This window comes from Crinia signifera, chromosome 8 (genome assembly GCF_055691185.1).
Source record: "Crinia signifera chromosome 8, ASM5569118v1, whole genome shotgun sequence".
Taxonomy (NCBI): domain Eukaryota; kingdom Metazoa; phylum Chordata; class Amphibia; order Anura; family Myobatrachidae; genus Crinia; species Crinia signifera.
The window spans coordinates 68286639-68300387 of NC_139224.1; the positions used below are offsets into that span (position 1 = coordinate 68286639).

The window sequence follows — 13749 nt, forward strand, 5'->3', positions numbered from 1 at the left end:
AGACACAATAGCCATCACCTAAAGACTTACCACACTGTTTCGGCCCAATTCCAACTGCTTTTGGCAGCTAAATAGTGTTGAGCCTCTTTAGTAGTTTAATTTGAGACCACCTGCTAATATTATGTCCTGTAGGTCTTTTTACATTACCAACACATGATTTATTTCAGTAAGCCAATACAGTTAGGAAACTTTTTTATTAGCTTACCTGGTTATAGAAGTAGAAGAGGGCAAAAAAGTGACTGTATCTCACCTACAGCCATACCACATTGGATACGCCCAATCTCGTTTGATCTTGGAAGCTAAGCAGTGTTGGGCCTGGTTAGTACTTGGTTGGGAGACCACATGGGAACACCAGGTGCTGTAGGATTTTTCCCATTACTGGCAAATTGTTTTTATTCTCTAGCTATTTAAATTGGAAACTTTTTCTTTTTATTGCCAATACAGACATTTGGGAGAGGTCAAACAGACACAATAGCCATCACCTAAAGACTAACCACACTGTTTCGGCCCAATTCCAACTGCTTTTGGCAGCTAAATAGTGTTGAGCCTCTTTAGTAGTTTAATTTGAGACCACCTGCTAATATTATGTCCTGTAGGTCTTTTTACATTACCAACACATGATTTTTTCAGTAAGCCAATACAGTTAGGAAACTTTTTTATTAGCTTAACTGGTTATAGAAGTAGAAGAGGGCAAAAAAGTGACTGTATCTCACCTACAGCCATACCACATTGGATACGCCCAATCTCGTATGATCTTGGAAGCTAAGCAGTGTTGTGCCTGTTTAGTACTTGGGTGGGAGACCACATGGGAACACCAGGTGCTGTAGGATTTTTCCCATTACTGGCAAATTGTTTTTATTCTCTAGCTATTTAAATTGGAAACTTTTTCTTTGCATTGCCAATACAGACATTTGGGAGAGGTCAAACTGACAAAATAGCCATCACCTAAAGACTTACCACACTGTTTCGGCCCAATTCCAACTGCTTTTGGCAGCTAAATAGTGTTGAGCCTCTTTAGTAGTTTAATTTGAGACCACCTGCTAATATTATGTCCTGTAGGTATTTTTACATTACCAACACATGATTTTTTTCAGTAAGCCAATACAGTTAGGAAACTTTTTTATTAGCTTACCTTTAGATAGAAGTAGAAGAGGGCAAAAAAAGTGCCTGTATCTCACCTACAGCCATACCACATTGGAAATGCCCAATCTCGTCTGATCTTGGAAGCTAAGCAGTGTTGGGCCTGGTTAGTACTTGGGTGGGAGACCACATGGGAACACCAGGTGCTGTAGGTTTTTTTCCCATTACTGGCAAATTGTTTTTATTCTCTAGCTATTTAAATTGGAAACTTTTTCTTTTTATTGCCAATACAGACATTTGGGAGAGGTCAAACAGACACAATAGCCATCACCTAAAGACTTACCACACTGTTTCGGCCCAATTCCAACTGCTTTTGGCAGCTAAATAGTGTTGAGCCTCTTTAGTGGTTTAATTTGAGACCACCTGCTAATATTATGTCCTGTAGGTCTTTTTACATTACCAACACATGATTTTTTTCAGTAAGCCAATATAGTTCTGAAGCTTTTTTATTAGCTTACCTGGTTATAGAAGTAGAAGAGGGCAAAAAAGTGACTGTGTCTCACCTACAGCCATACCACATTGGATACGCCCAATCTTGTATGATCTTGGAAGCTAAGCAGTGTTGGGCCTGGTTAGTACTTGGGTGGGAGACCACATGGGAACACCAGGTGCTGTAGGTTTTTTCTCATTACTGGCAAATTGTTTTTATTCTCTAGCTATTTAAATTGGAAACTTTTTTTTTTTATTGCATATACAGACATTTGGGAGAGGTCAAACAGACACAATAGCCAACACCTAAAGACTTACCACACTGTTTCGGCCCAATTCCAACTGCTTTTGGCAGCTTAACAGTGTTGAGCCTCTTTAGTAGTTTAATTTGAGACCACCTGCTAATATTATGTCCTGTAGGTCTTTTTACATTACCAACACATGATTTTTTTCAGTAAGCCAATACAGTTAGGAAACTTTTTTATTAGCTTACCTAGTTATAGAAGTAGAAGAGGGCAAAAAAGTTCCTGTATCTCACCTCCAGCCATACCACGTTGGATACGCCCAGTCTTGTCTGATCTTGGAAGCTAAGCAGTGTTGGGCCTGGTTAGTAGTTGGGTGGGAGACCACATGGGAACACCAGGTGCTGTAGGTTTTTTCCCATTACTGGCAAATTGTTTTTATTCTCTAGCTATTTAAATTGGAAACTTTTTCTTTTTATTGCCAATACAGACAATTGGGAGAGGTCAAACAGACACAATAGCCATCACCTAAAGACTTACCACACTGTTTCGGCCCAATTCCAACTGCTTTTGGCAGCTAAATAGTGTTGAGCCTCTTTAGTAGTTTAATTTGAGACCACCTGCTAATATTATGTCCTGTAGGTCGTTTTACATTACCAACATATGATTTTTTCAGTAAGCCAATACAGTTAGGAAACTTTTTTATTAGCTTACCTGGTTATAGAAGTAGAAGAGGGCAAAAAAGTGACTCTATCTCACCTACAGCCATACCACGTTGGATAGGCCCAGTCTTGTCTGATCTTGGAAGCTAAGCAGTGTTGGGCCTGGTTAGTACTTGGGTGGGAGACCACATGGGAACACCAGGTGCTGTAGGTTTTTTCCCATTACTGGCAAATTGTTTTTATTCTCTAGCTATTTAAATTGGAAACTTTTTCTTTTTATTGCCAATACAGACATTTGGGAGAGGTCAAACAGACACAATAGCCATCACCTAAAGACCTACCACACTGTTTCGGACCAATTCCAACTGCTTTTGGCAGCTAAACAGTGTTGAGCCTCTTAAGTAGTTTAATTTGAGACCACCTGCTAATATTATGTCCTGTAGGTCTTTTTACATTACCAACACATGATTTTTTTCAGTAAGCCAATACTGTTAGCAAACTTTTTTATTAGCATACCTGGTTATAGAAGTAGAAGAGCGCAAAAAAGTGCTTGCATCTCAGTTACAGGCATACCACACTGGATACGCCCAATCTCATCTGATCTTGGAAGCTAAGCAGTGATGGGCCTGGTTAGAACTTGGGTGGGAGACCACATGGGAACACCAGGTGCTGTAGGTTTTTTCCCATTACTGGCAAATTGTTTTTATTCTCTAGCTATTTTAATTGGAAACTTTTTCTTTTTATTGCCAATACAGACATTTGGGAGAGGTCAAACAGACACAATAGCCATCACATAAAGACTTACCACACTGTTTCGGCTCAATTCCAACTGCTTTTGGCAGCTAAATAGCGTTGAGCCTCTTTAGTAGTTTAATTTGAGACCACCTGCTAATATTATGTCCTGTAGGTCTTTTTACATTACCAACACATGATTTATTTCAGTAAGCCAATACAGTTAGGAAACTTTTTTATTAGCTTACCTGGTTATAGAAGTAGAAGAGGGCAAAAAAGTGACTGTATCTCACCTACAGCCATACCACATTGGATACACCCAATCTCGTTTGATCTTGGAAGCTAAGCAGTGTTGGGCCTGGTTAGTACTTGGTTGGGAGACCACATGGGAACACCAGGTGCTGTAGGATTTTTCCCATTACTGGCAAATTGTTTTTATTCTCTAGCTATTTAAATTGGAAACTTTTTCTTTTTATTGCCAATACAGACATTTGGGAGAGGTCAAACAGACACAATAGCCATCACCTGAAGACTTACCACACTGTTTCGGCCCAATTCCAACTGCTTTTGGCAGCTAAATAGTGTTGAGCCTCTTTAGTAGTTTAATTTGAGACCACCTGCTAATATTATGTCCTGTAGGTCTTTTTACATTACCAACACATGATTTTTTCAGTAAGCCAATACAGTTATTAAACTTTTTTATTAGCTTAACTGGTTATAGAAGTAGAAGAGGGTAAAAAAGTGACTGTATCTCACCTACAGCCATACCACATTGGATACGCCCAATCTCGTATGATCTTGGAAGCTAAGCAGTGTTGTGCCTGGTTAGTACTTGGGTGGGAGACCACATGGGAACACCAGGTGCTGTAGGATTTTTCCCATTACTTGCAAATTGTTTTTATTCTCTAGCTATTTAAATTGGAAACTTTTTCTTTTTATTGCCAATACAGACATTTGGGAGAGGTCAAACAGACAAAATAGCCATCACCTAAAGACTTACCACACTGTTTCGGCCCAATTCCAACTGCTTTTGGCAGCTAAATAGTGTTGAGCCTCTTTAGTAGTTTAATTTGAGACCACCTGCTAATATTATGTCCTGTAGGTATTTTTACATTACCAACACATGATTTTTTTCAGTAAGCCAATACAGTTAGGAAACTTTTTTATTAGCTTACCTTTAGATAGAAGTAGAAGAGGGCAAAAAAAGTGCCTGTATCTCACCTACAGCCATACCACATTGGAAATGCCCAATCTCGTCTGATCTTGGAAGCTAAGCAGTGTTGGGCCTGGTTAGTACTTGGGTGGGAGACCACATGGGAACACCAGGTGCTGTAGGTTTTTTTCCCATTACTGGCAAATTGTTTTTATTCTCTAGCTATTTAAATTGGAAACTTTTTCTTTTTATTGCCAATACAGACATTTGGGAGAGGTCAAACAGACACAATAGCCATCACCTAAAGACTTACCACACTGTTTCGGCCCAATTCCAACTGCTTTTGGCAGCTAAATAGTGTTGAGCCTCTTTAGTGGTTTAATTTGAGACCACCTGCTAATATTATGTCCTGTAGGTCTTTTTACATTACCAACACATGATTTTTTTCAGTAAGCCAATATAGTTCTGAAGCTTTTTTATTAGCTTACCTGGTTATAGAAGTAGAAGAGGGCAAAAAAGTGACTGTGTCTCACCTACAGCCATACCACATTGGATACGCCCAATCTTGTATGATCTTGGAAGCTAAGCAGTGTTGGGCCTGGTTAGTACTTGGGTGGGAGACCACATGGGAACACCAGGTGCTGTAGGTTTTTTCTCATTACTGGCAAATTTTTTTATTCTCTAGCTATTTAAATTGGAAACTTTTTTTTTTTATTGCATATACAGACATTTGGGAGAGGTCAAACAGACACAATAGCCAACACCTAAAGACTTACCACACTGTTTCGGCCCAATTCCAACTGCTTTTGGCAGCTTAACAGTGTTGAGCCTCTTTAGTAGTTTAATTTGAGACCACCTGCTAATATTATGTCCTGTAGGTCTTTTTACATTACCAACACATGATTTTTTTCAGTAAGCCAATACAGTTAGGAAACTTTTTTATTAGCTTACCTAGTTATAGAAGTAGAAGAGGGCAAAAAAGTTCCTGTATCTCACCTCCAGCCATACCACGTTGGATACGCCCAGTCTTGTCTGATCTTGGAAGCTAAGCAGTGTTGGGCCTGGTTAGTAGTTGGGTGGGAGACCACATGGGAACACCAGGTGCTGTAGGTTTTTTCCCATTACTGGCAAATTGTTTTTATTCTCTAGCTATTTAAATTGGAAACTTTTTCTTTTTATTGCCAATACAGACAATTGGGAGAGGTCAAACAGACACAATAGCCATCACCTAAAGACTTACCACACTGTTTCGGCCCAATTCCAACTGCTTTTGGCAGCTAAATAGTGTTGAGCCTCTTTAGTAGTTTAATTTGAGACCACCTGCTAATATTATGTCCTGTAGGTCGTTTTACATTACCAACATATGATTTTTTCAGTAAGCCAATACAGTTAGGAAACTTTTTTATTAGCTTACCTGGTTATAGAAGTAGAAGAGGGCAAAAAAGTGACTCTATCTCACCTACAGCCATACCACGTTGGATAGGCCCAGTCTTGTCTGATCTTGGAAGCTAAGCAGTGTTGGGCCTGGTTAGTACTTGGGTGGGAGACCACATGGGAACACCAGGTGCTGTAGGTTTTTTCCCATTACTGGCAAATTGTTTTTATTCTCTAGCTATTTAAATTGGAAACTTTTTCTTTTTATTGCCAATACAGACATTTGGGAGAGGTCAAACAGACACAATAGCCATCACCTAAAGACCTACCACACTGTTTCGGACCAATTCCAACTGCTTTTGGCAGCTAAACAGTGTTGAGCCTCTTAAGTAGTTTAATTTGAGACCACCTGCTAATATTATGTCCTGAAGGTCTTTTTACATTACCAACACATGATTTTTTTCAGTAAGCCAATACTGTTAGCAAACTTTTTTATTAGCATACCTGGTTATAGAAGTAGAAGAGCGCAAAAAAGTGCTTGCATCTCAGTTACAGGCATACCACACTGGATACGCCCAATCTCATCTGATCTTGGAAGCTAAGCAGTGATGGGCCTGGTTAGAACTTGGGTGGGAGACCACATGGGAACACCAGGTGCTGTAGGTTTTTTCCCATTACTGGCAAATTGTTTTTATTCTCTAGCTATTTTAATTGGAAACTTTTTCTTTTTATTGCCAATACAGACATTTGGGAGAGGTCAAACAGACACAATAGCCATCACATAAAGACTTACCACACTGTTTCGGCTCAATTCCAACTGCTTTTGGCAGCTAAATAGCGTTGAGCCTCTTTAGTAGTTTAATTTGAGACCACCTGCTAATATTATGTCCTGTAGGTCTTTTTACATTACCAACACATGATTTATTTCAGTAAGCCAATACAGTTAGGAAACTTTTTTATTAGCTTACCTGGTTATAGAAGTAGAAGAGGGCAAAAAAGTGACTGTATCTCACCTACAGCCATACCACATTGGATACACCCAATCTCGTTTGATCTTGGAAGCTAAGCAGTGTTGGGCCTGGTTAGTACTTGGTTGGGAGACCACATGGGAACACCAGGTGCTGTAGGATTTTTCCCATTACTGGCAAATTGTTTTTATTCTCTAGCTATTTAAATTGGAAACTTTTTCTTTTTATTGCCAATACAGACATTTGGGAGAGGTCAAACAGACACAATAGCCATCACCTGAAGACTTACCACACTGTTTCGGCCCAATTCCAACTGCTTTTGGCAGCTAAATAGTGTTGAGCCTCTTTAGTAGTTTAATTTGAGACCACCTGCTAATATTATGTCCTGTAGGTCTTTTTACATTACCAACACATGATTTTTTCAGTAAGCCAATACAGTTATTAAACTTTTTTATTAGCTTAACTGGTTATAGAAGTAGAAGAGGGTAAAAAAGTGACTGTATCTCACCTACAGCCATACCACATTGGATACGCCCAATCTCGTATGATCTTGGAAGCTAAGCAGTGTTGTGCCTGGTTAGTACTTGGGTGGGAGACCACATGGGAACACCAGGTGCTGTAGGATTTTTCCCATTACTTGCAAATTGTTTTTATTCTCTAGCTATTTAAATTGGAAACTTTTTCTTTTTATTGCCAATACAGACATTTGGGAGAGGTCAAACAGACAAAATAGCCATCACCTAAAGACTTACCACACTGTTTCGGCCCAATTCCAACTGCTTTTGGCAGCTAAATAGTGTTGAGCCTCTTTAGTAGTTTAATTTGAGACCACCTGCTAATATTATGTCCTGTAGGTATTTTTACATTACCAACACATGATTTTTTTCAGTAAGCCAATACAGTTAGGAAACTTTTTTATTAGCTTACTTTTAGATAGAAGTAGAAGAGGGCAAAAAAAGTGCCTGTATCTCACCTACAGCCATACCACATTGGAAATGCCCAATCTCGTCTGATCTTGGAAGCTAAGCAGTGTTGGGCCTGGTTAGTACTTGGGTGGGAGACCACATGGGAACACCAGGTGCTGTAGGTTTTTTTCCCATTACTGGCAAATTGTTTTTATTCTCTAGCTATTTAAATTGGAAACTTTTTCTTTTTATTGCCAATACAGACATTTGGGAGAGGTCAAACAGACACAATAGCCATCACCTAAAGACTTACCACACTGTTTCGGCCCAATTCCAACTGCTTTTGGCAGCTAAATAGTGTTGAGCCTCTTTAGTGGTTTAATTTGAGACCACCTGCTAATATTATGTCCTGTAGGTCTTTTTACATTACCAACACATGATTTTTTTCAGTAAGCCAATATAGTTCTGAAGCTTTTTTATTAGCTTACCTGGTTATAGAAGTAGAAGAGGGCAAAAAAGTGACTGTGTCTCACCTACAGCCATACCACATTGGATACGCCCAATCTTGTATGATCTTGGAAGCTAAGCAGTGTTGGGCCTGGTTAGTACTTGGGTGGGAGACCACATGGGAACACCAGGTGCTGTAGGTTTTTTCTCATTACTGGCAAATTTTTTTATTCTCTAGCTATTTAAATTGGAAACTTTTTCTTTTTATTGCATATACAGACATTTGGGAGAGGTCAAACAGACACAATAGCCAACACCTAAAGACTTACCACACTGTTTCGGCCCAATTCCAACTGGTTTTGGCAGCTTAACAGTGTTGAGCCTCTTTAGTAGTTTAATTTGAGACCACCTGCTAATATTATGTCCAGTAGGTCTTTTTACATTACCAACACATGATTTTTTTCAGTAAGCCAATACAGTTAGGAAACTTTTTTATTAGCTTACCTAGTTATAGAAGTAGAAGAGGGCAAAAAAGTTCCTGTATCTCACCTCCAGCCATACCACGTTGGATACGCCCAGTCTTGTCTGATCTTGGAAGCTAAGCAGTGTTGGGCCTGGTTAGTACTTGGGTGGGAGACCACATGGGAACACCAGTTGCTCTAGGTTTTTTCCCATTACTGGCAAATTGTTTTTATTCTCTAGCTATTTAAATTGGAAACTTTTTCTTTTTATTGCCAATACAGACAATTGGGAGAGGTCAAACAGACACAATAGCCATCACCTAAAGACTTACCACACTGTTTCGGCCCAATTCCAACTGCTTTTGGCAGCTAAATAGTGTTGAGCCTCTTTAGTAGTTTAATTTGAGACCACCTGCTAATATTATGTCCTGTAGGTCGTTTTACATTACCAACATATGATTTTTTCAGTAAGCCAATACAGTTAGGAAACTTTTTTATTAGCTTACCTGGTTATAGAAGTAGAAGAGGGCAAAAAAGTGACTCTATCTCACCTACAGCCATACCACGTTGGATAGGCCCAGTCTTGTCTGATCTTGGAAGCTAAGCAGTGTTGGGCCTGGTTAGTACTTGGGTGGGAGACCACATGGGAACACCAGGTGCTGTAGGTTTTTTCCCATTACTGGCAAATTGTTTTTATTCTCTAGCTATTTAAATTGGAAACTTTTTCTTTTTATTGCCAATACAGACATTTGGGAGAGGTCAAACAGACACAATAGCCATCACCTAAAGACCTACCACACTGTTTCGGACCAATTCCAACTGCTTTTGGCAGCTAAACAGTGTTGAGCCTCTTAAGTAGTTTAATTTGAGACCACCTGCTAATATTATGTCCTGTAGGTCTTTTTACATTACCAACACATGATTTTTTTCAGTAAGCCAATACTGTTAGCAAACTTTTTTATTAGCTTACCTGGTTATAGAAGTAGAAGAGCGCAAAAAAGAGCTTGTATCTCAGTTACAGGCATACCACACTGGATACGCCCAATCTCATCTGATCTTGGAAGCTAAGCAGTGATGGGCCTGGTTAGTACTTGGGTGGGAGACCACATGGGAACACCAGGTGCTGTAGGTTTTTTCCCATTACTGGCAAATTGTTTTTATTCTCTAGCTATTTTAATTGGAAACTTTTTCTTTTTATTGCCAATACAGACATTTGGGAGAGGTCAAACAGACACAATAGCCATCACATAAAGACTTACCACACTGTTTCGGCCCAATTCCAACTGCTTTTGGCAGCTAAATAGTGTTGAGCCTCTTTAGTAGTTTAATTTGAGACCACCTGCTAATATTATGTCCTGTAGGTCTTTTTACATTACCAACACATGATTTATTTCAGTAAGCCAATACAGTTAGGAAACTTTTTTATTAGCTTACCTGGTTATAGAAGTAGAAGAGGGCAAAAAAGTGACTGTATCTCACCTACAGCCATACCACATTGGATACACCCAATCTCGTTTGATCTTGGAAGCTAAGCAGTGTTGGGCCTGGTTAGTACATGGTTGGGAGACCACATGGGAACACCCGGTGCTGTAGGATTTTTCCCATTACTGGCAAATTGTTTTTATTCTCTAGCTATTTAAATTGGAAACTTTTTCTTTTTATTGCCAATACAGACATTTGGGAGAGGTCAAACAGACACAATAGCCATCACCTGAAGACTTAATCCCGGCCATGAGGAGCATGTCCGAGTCCAAGAAAAACATGGCGACGTGGGGGCACTGGAGGTCAGTGCCAGCGACCGACCCAAACTACCAAAAAACAGGGAAAAAGTTGTATTAAACCGTAAATAGAAAAGACCTGTCATTAATTACTTCTTACGAAGCTTACCAGCTCACCAAGGAATGTAACAAGTCCCGATTCCAAAATAGGTAGCCTGAAACTAAAAGTCCATATTCCGTTTAGTCAGTTTGTGCCAAGACAAAGGAACAAGTTATCAGATCAGGTGTTGGAAGAGCGGGAGAAAGTCCTCAAACTGACTACTGGACTGCAGTGTGAAGCAGAGGTGGATCATCATTTGGGGGTAGGGACCCCGGAGGCCCGTTGCTCCAATGGTGGCCTTAGATTCCGTTGTACTACCTGCCAGTCATTGTTAGGATGGTTGAGTTCTGATGGAATGGAGCACACCAAAGGCTCCTGCCAGTCTGGAAGGGCGACTGTGGGGACATCCAATGCCTGGCAGAAAGCCGTCAGATCTTCGGAACCTTTAAAAGTATAGAGCTTGCCATTATGCGTCACTTGTAAACTGAAAGGAAAACCACATCTGTATTTCAGTCCTAGTTTGCGGAGCTCTGCAGTCAGTGGGCGGAGAGCTCTCCGCTTTTGGAGGGTTGACCATGATAGGTCCTGGAAGATCTGGATCTGGTGATCCCCCCGGTCAATGTACTCACTCTGACGAATCTTACGGAGGATATCTTCCTTCTGGGTGAAATAATGCAGACGACAAATTACGTCCCTCGGACGGTCTGTAGGGGTTCCTCTTGGTTTCAATGCCCGATGAGCTCTATCAAACTCAATTTGGGTGCCAGGGGCTTGTCCTAGGAGTTCGTTGAAAACGCCTGTGAGGTAATCTATGAGGCTTTGTGGGAGGACGTCCTCAGGGATTCCCCTGATCCGCAGGTTATTACGACGCCCCCTGTTGTCCAGGTCATCCAGACGTTCATGCAGGTGTTGTAGTTCAACCGCCTGTCGTATGACTGCTGCCCTTAGGTTGTTATGTGCGGTTGCAGAGTCTGAGGTAAATTCCTCTATTGTAGACAAACGGGAACCGATCTGGGTCACCTCGGACTGAATGGAGGCAATTTCAGAGCGAACAGTTTCACAAAACCTCTGCTCCAGCTGATCAAGATCACGCTTTGTTGGCATGGTGCTCAAGATCTGCAGTACTTGGGATATACCTCCTGATTCCAATGAGGATGTCAGCTCTGGGAGTTGGGTGTTTTGTGATGTAGTGTCCCCAAACTGCGACAGGCTAGGTGTAGAGGGTATCACAGTATCTTCTATTGGTGCGGGTCCCTGTGGTAACAAAAACTGCCGCATTGAGGAGGGCAGGGGGGTATCCACTGAGTGCGTATTGGCTCCCTTCTGGGATTTTCGGCCTTCCATTGGGGTGCTCTTCTTACCCTTCACCATGGGACCTATAACTTCGAGCAATATGGGTGGGTTCTGGGAACTCAGGTGAGACTTCTCGTGGTCTGCGTATTGTATTGTCGGTGTCGCCGCCGGCACTTTCCCCCCATAGGGTGGCTAGGGCAGCATCAGTAACTCATATGGGCCATCTTCACGTGCTCCATCCCTGCATGCCAAGGGGCCCCGGGAGCCTGGTACAATCAGGGTGGCCCCGGTATATGTGATGGAGATTATATTCGTATGTCGATGTATAATTTACCCTCTCTCAAACACTGATGTCACGTAGCAATAATGATAGTGAGATGTAAACTGAGGCTGCAATACCAATGCCTTCCGCTAGGTGGAGCTCAGGGATCAATATTGTGACAGTAGGGAAAGAAAATACCTTGCCAGAAACTTGCAGTAAAATACTTCTTTACAGTGGAATCAGGTATACCTCCACTGTATTGGATTGATCACAGCAGGAGGATGATGGGAGGGTGATGTTATTCAGAGGTCCCAGTCCTGTACCTGCCTGTGTCTGGGTCTCTGATCCCACTCTCTGTAGTTCTGGCAGCTGTGTTTCCCAATCCAAGATGGCCGCCGTCAGTGTGAGAGCTCTGCAAGAAGGGCTCCTGCAGGGCTCTTATCTTGTGCCTGGTGGCACAACTAATCAGTTGGGGGAGCCCACCCACTGAAGTTAGGCTGGACAGGGGGGGGGTCCAGCGCGATCTCGGCCGGCTCCCACGGCCCTGGAAGTGCTGCCCGGGTAGGCTGCAAAATCAAGCCCCCGGCTTCTGGAGCAAGGTAGGCCGCAATCCGCAGGAGCCCCCAAAGTGGCTCCCCGACTCCGCGGACCTTACCTTTTGATGCCTGCTGTTTGCTAAGGCAAAGAGAGGGTTGCAGGGGTGTGTGGAGATGCAGGGAGCTGCAATTATGGTGTTTTAAAGCTTGCAGGGTGCTGAGCTCCTGCAGTGCACGTCTTCTCCCTTTCACAGCCAGGCCACGCCTGGAAACTTTTTCTTTTTATTGCCAATACAGACATTTGAGAGAGGTGAAACAGACACAATAGCCATCACCTAAAGACTTACCACACTGTTTCGGCCCAATTCCAACTGCTTTTGGCAGCTAAACAGTGTTGAGCCTCATTAGTAGTTTAATTTGAGACCACCTGCTAATATTATGTCCTGTAGATCTTTTTACATTACCAACACATGATTTTTTTCAGTAAGCCAACAATGTTAGGAAACTTTTTTATTAGCTTACCTGGTTATAGAAGTAGAAGAGGGCAAAAAAGTGACTGTATCTCACCTACAGCCATACCACATTGGATACGCCCAATCTCGTCTGATCTTGGAAGCTAAGCAGTGTTGGGCCTGGTTAGTACTTGGGTGGGAGACCACATGGGAACACCAGGTGCTGTAGGTTTTTTCCCATTACTGGCAAATTGTTTTTATTCTCTAGCTATTTAAATTGGAAACTTTTTCTTTTTATTGCCAATACAGACATTTGGGAGAGGTCAAACAGACACAATAGCCATCACCTAAAGACTTTCCACACTGTTTCGGCCCAATTCCAACTGCTTTTGGCAGCTAAACAGTGTTGAGCCTCTTTAGTAGTTTAATTTGAGACCACCTGCTAATATCATGTCCTGTAGGTCTTTTTACTTTACCAACACATGATTTTTATCTGTAAGCCAATACAGTTAGGAAACTTTTTTATTAGCTTACCTGGTTATAGAAGTAGAAGAGGGCAAAAAAGTGCCTGTATCTCACCTCCAGCCATACCACATTGGATACGCCCAATCTCGTCTGATCTTGGTAGCTAAGCAGTGATGGGCCTGGTTAGTATGTGGGTGGGAGACCACATGGGAACACCAGGTGCTGTAGGTTTTTTCCCATTACTGGCAAACTGTTTTTATTCTCTAGCTATTTAAATTGGAAACTTTTTCTTTTTATTGCCAATACAGACATTTGAGAGAGGTGAAACAGACACAATAGCCATCACCTAAAGACTTACCACACTGTTTCGGCCCAATTCCAACTGCTTTTGGCAGCTAAATATTGTTGAG

General features: G+C 41.6%; 15 non-coding genes and 9 pseudogenes across 15 annotated transcripts; all 24 read left to right on the top strand.

The window, feature by feature from the left end:
* Positions 1 to 248: 248 nt before the first annotated feature.
* LOC146032282 (5S ribosomal RNA) lies at positions 249 to 367 on the top strand. Its single transcript, XR_014457723.1, has one exon. It is a non-coding gene; the product is annotated as a 5S ribosomal RNA (ribosomal RNA).
* A 344-nt stretch (positions 368 to 711) lies between these two features.
* Positions 712 to 830, top strand: LOC146027592 (5S ribosomal RNA). The gene has a single exon (XR_014454986.1). It is a non-coding gene; the product is annotated as a 5S ribosomal RNA (ribosomal RNA).
* A 346-nt stretch (positions 831 to 1176) lies between these two features.
* LOC146030720 (5S ribosomal RNA) lies at positions 1177 to 1295 on the top strand. Its single transcript, XR_014456211.1, has one exon. It is a non-coding gene; the product is annotated as a 5S ribosomal RNA (ribosomal RNA).
* A 346-nt stretch (positions 1296 to 1641) lies between these two features.
* Positions 1642 to 1760, top strand: LOC146033010 (5S ribosomal RNA). The gene has a single exon (XR_014458420.1). It is a non-coding gene; the product is annotated as a 5S ribosomal RNA (ribosomal RNA).
* A 345-nt stretch (positions 1761 to 2105) lies between these two features.
* LOC146028383 (5S ribosomal RNA) lies at positions 2106 to 2224 on the top strand (annotated as a pseudogene).
* A 344-nt stretch (positions 2225 to 2568) lies between these two features.
* On the top strand, positions 2569 to 2687 carry LOC146027766 (5S ribosomal RNA; annotated as a pseudogene).
* Positions 2688 to 3032: 345 nt separating this feature from the next.
* Positions 3033 to 3151, top strand: LOC146028115 (5S ribosomal RNA; annotated as a pseudogene).
* A 345-nt stretch (positions 3152 to 3496) lies between these two features.
* LOC146031463 (5S ribosomal RNA) lies at positions 3497 to 3615 on the top strand. Its single transcript, XR_014456930.1, has one exon. It is a non-coding gene; the product is annotated as a 5S ribosomal RNA (ribosomal RNA).
* Positions 3616 to 3959: 344 nt separating this feature from the next.
* On the top strand, positions 3960 to 4078 carry LOC146034706 (5S ribosomal RNA). The gene has a single exon (XR_014460110.1). It is a non-coding gene; the product is annotated as a 5S ribosomal RNA (ribosomal RNA).
* Positions 4079 to 4424: 346 nt separating this feature from the next.
* On the top strand, positions 4425 to 4543 carry LOC146030721 (5S ribosomal RNA). Its single transcript, XR_014456212.1, has one exon. It is a non-coding gene; the product is annotated as a 5S ribosomal RNA (ribosomal RNA).
* A 346-nt stretch (positions 4544 to 4889) lies between these two features.
* LOC146033011 (5S ribosomal RNA) lies at positions 4890 to 5008 on the top strand. Its single transcript, XR_014458421.1, has one exon. It is a non-coding gene; the product is annotated as a 5S ribosomal RNA (ribosomal RNA).
* Positions 5009 to 5352: 344 nt separating this feature from the next.
* LOC146028385 (5S ribosomal RNA) lies at positions 5353 to 5471 on the top strand (annotated as a pseudogene).
* A 344-nt stretch (positions 5472 to 5815) lies between these two features.
* On the top strand, positions 5816 to 5934 carry LOC146027767 (5S ribosomal RNA; annotated as a pseudogene).
* Positions 5935 to 6279: 345 nt separating this feature from the next.
* LOC146028116 (5S ribosomal RNA) lies at positions 6280 to 6398 on the top strand (annotated as a pseudogene).
* Positions 6399 to 6743: 345 nt separating this feature from the next.
* Positions 6744 to 6862, top strand: LOC146031464 (5S ribosomal RNA). The gene has a single exon (XR_014456931.1). It is a non-coding gene; the product is annotated as a 5S ribosomal RNA (ribosomal RNA).
* Positions 6863 to 7206: 344 nt separating this feature from the next.
* Positions 7207 to 7325, top strand: LOC146034707 (5S ribosomal RNA). The gene has a single exon (XR_014460111.1). It is a non-coding gene; the product is annotated as a 5S ribosomal RNA (ribosomal RNA).
* A 346-nt stretch (positions 7326 to 7671) lies between these two features.
* Positions 7672 to 7790, top strand: LOC146030722 (5S ribosomal RNA). The gene has a single exon (XR_014456213.1). It is a non-coding gene; the product is annotated as a 5S ribosomal RNA (ribosomal RNA).
* Positions 7791 to 8136: 346 nt separating this feature from the next.
* LOC146033012 (5S ribosomal RNA) lies at positions 8137 to 8255 on the top strand. Its single transcript, XR_014458422.1, has one exon. It is a non-coding gene; the product is annotated as a 5S ribosomal RNA (ribosomal RNA).
* A 344-nt stretch (positions 8256 to 8599) lies between these two features.
* Positions 8600 to 8718, top strand: LOC146029400 (5S ribosomal RNA; annotated as a pseudogene).
* Positions 8719 to 9062: 344 nt separating this feature from the next.
* LOC146027768 (5S ribosomal RNA) lies at positions 9063 to 9181 on the top strand (annotated as a pseudogene).
* A 345-nt stretch (positions 9182 to 9526) lies between these two features.
* Positions 9527 to 9645, top strand: LOC146033904 (5S ribosomal RNA). The gene has a single exon (XR_014459312.1). It is a non-coding gene; the product is annotated as a 5S ribosomal RNA (ribosomal RNA).
* Positions 9646 to 9990: 345 nt separating this feature from the next.
* Positions 9991 to 10109, top strand: LOC146033780 (5S ribosomal RNA). The gene has a single exon (XR_014459189.1). It is a non-coding gene; the product is annotated as a 5S ribosomal RNA (ribosomal RNA).
* A 2878-nt stretch (positions 10110 to 12987) lies between these two features.
* LOC146033353 (5S ribosomal RNA) lies at positions 12988 to 13106 on the top strand. Its single transcript, XR_014458762.1, has one exon. It is a non-coding gene; the product is annotated as a 5S ribosomal RNA (ribosomal RNA).
* Positions 13107 to 13451: 345 nt separating this feature from the next.
* Positions 13452 to 13570, top strand: LOC146028212 (5S ribosomal RNA; annotated as a pseudogene).
* Positions 13571 to 13749: the final 179 nt, after the last annotated feature.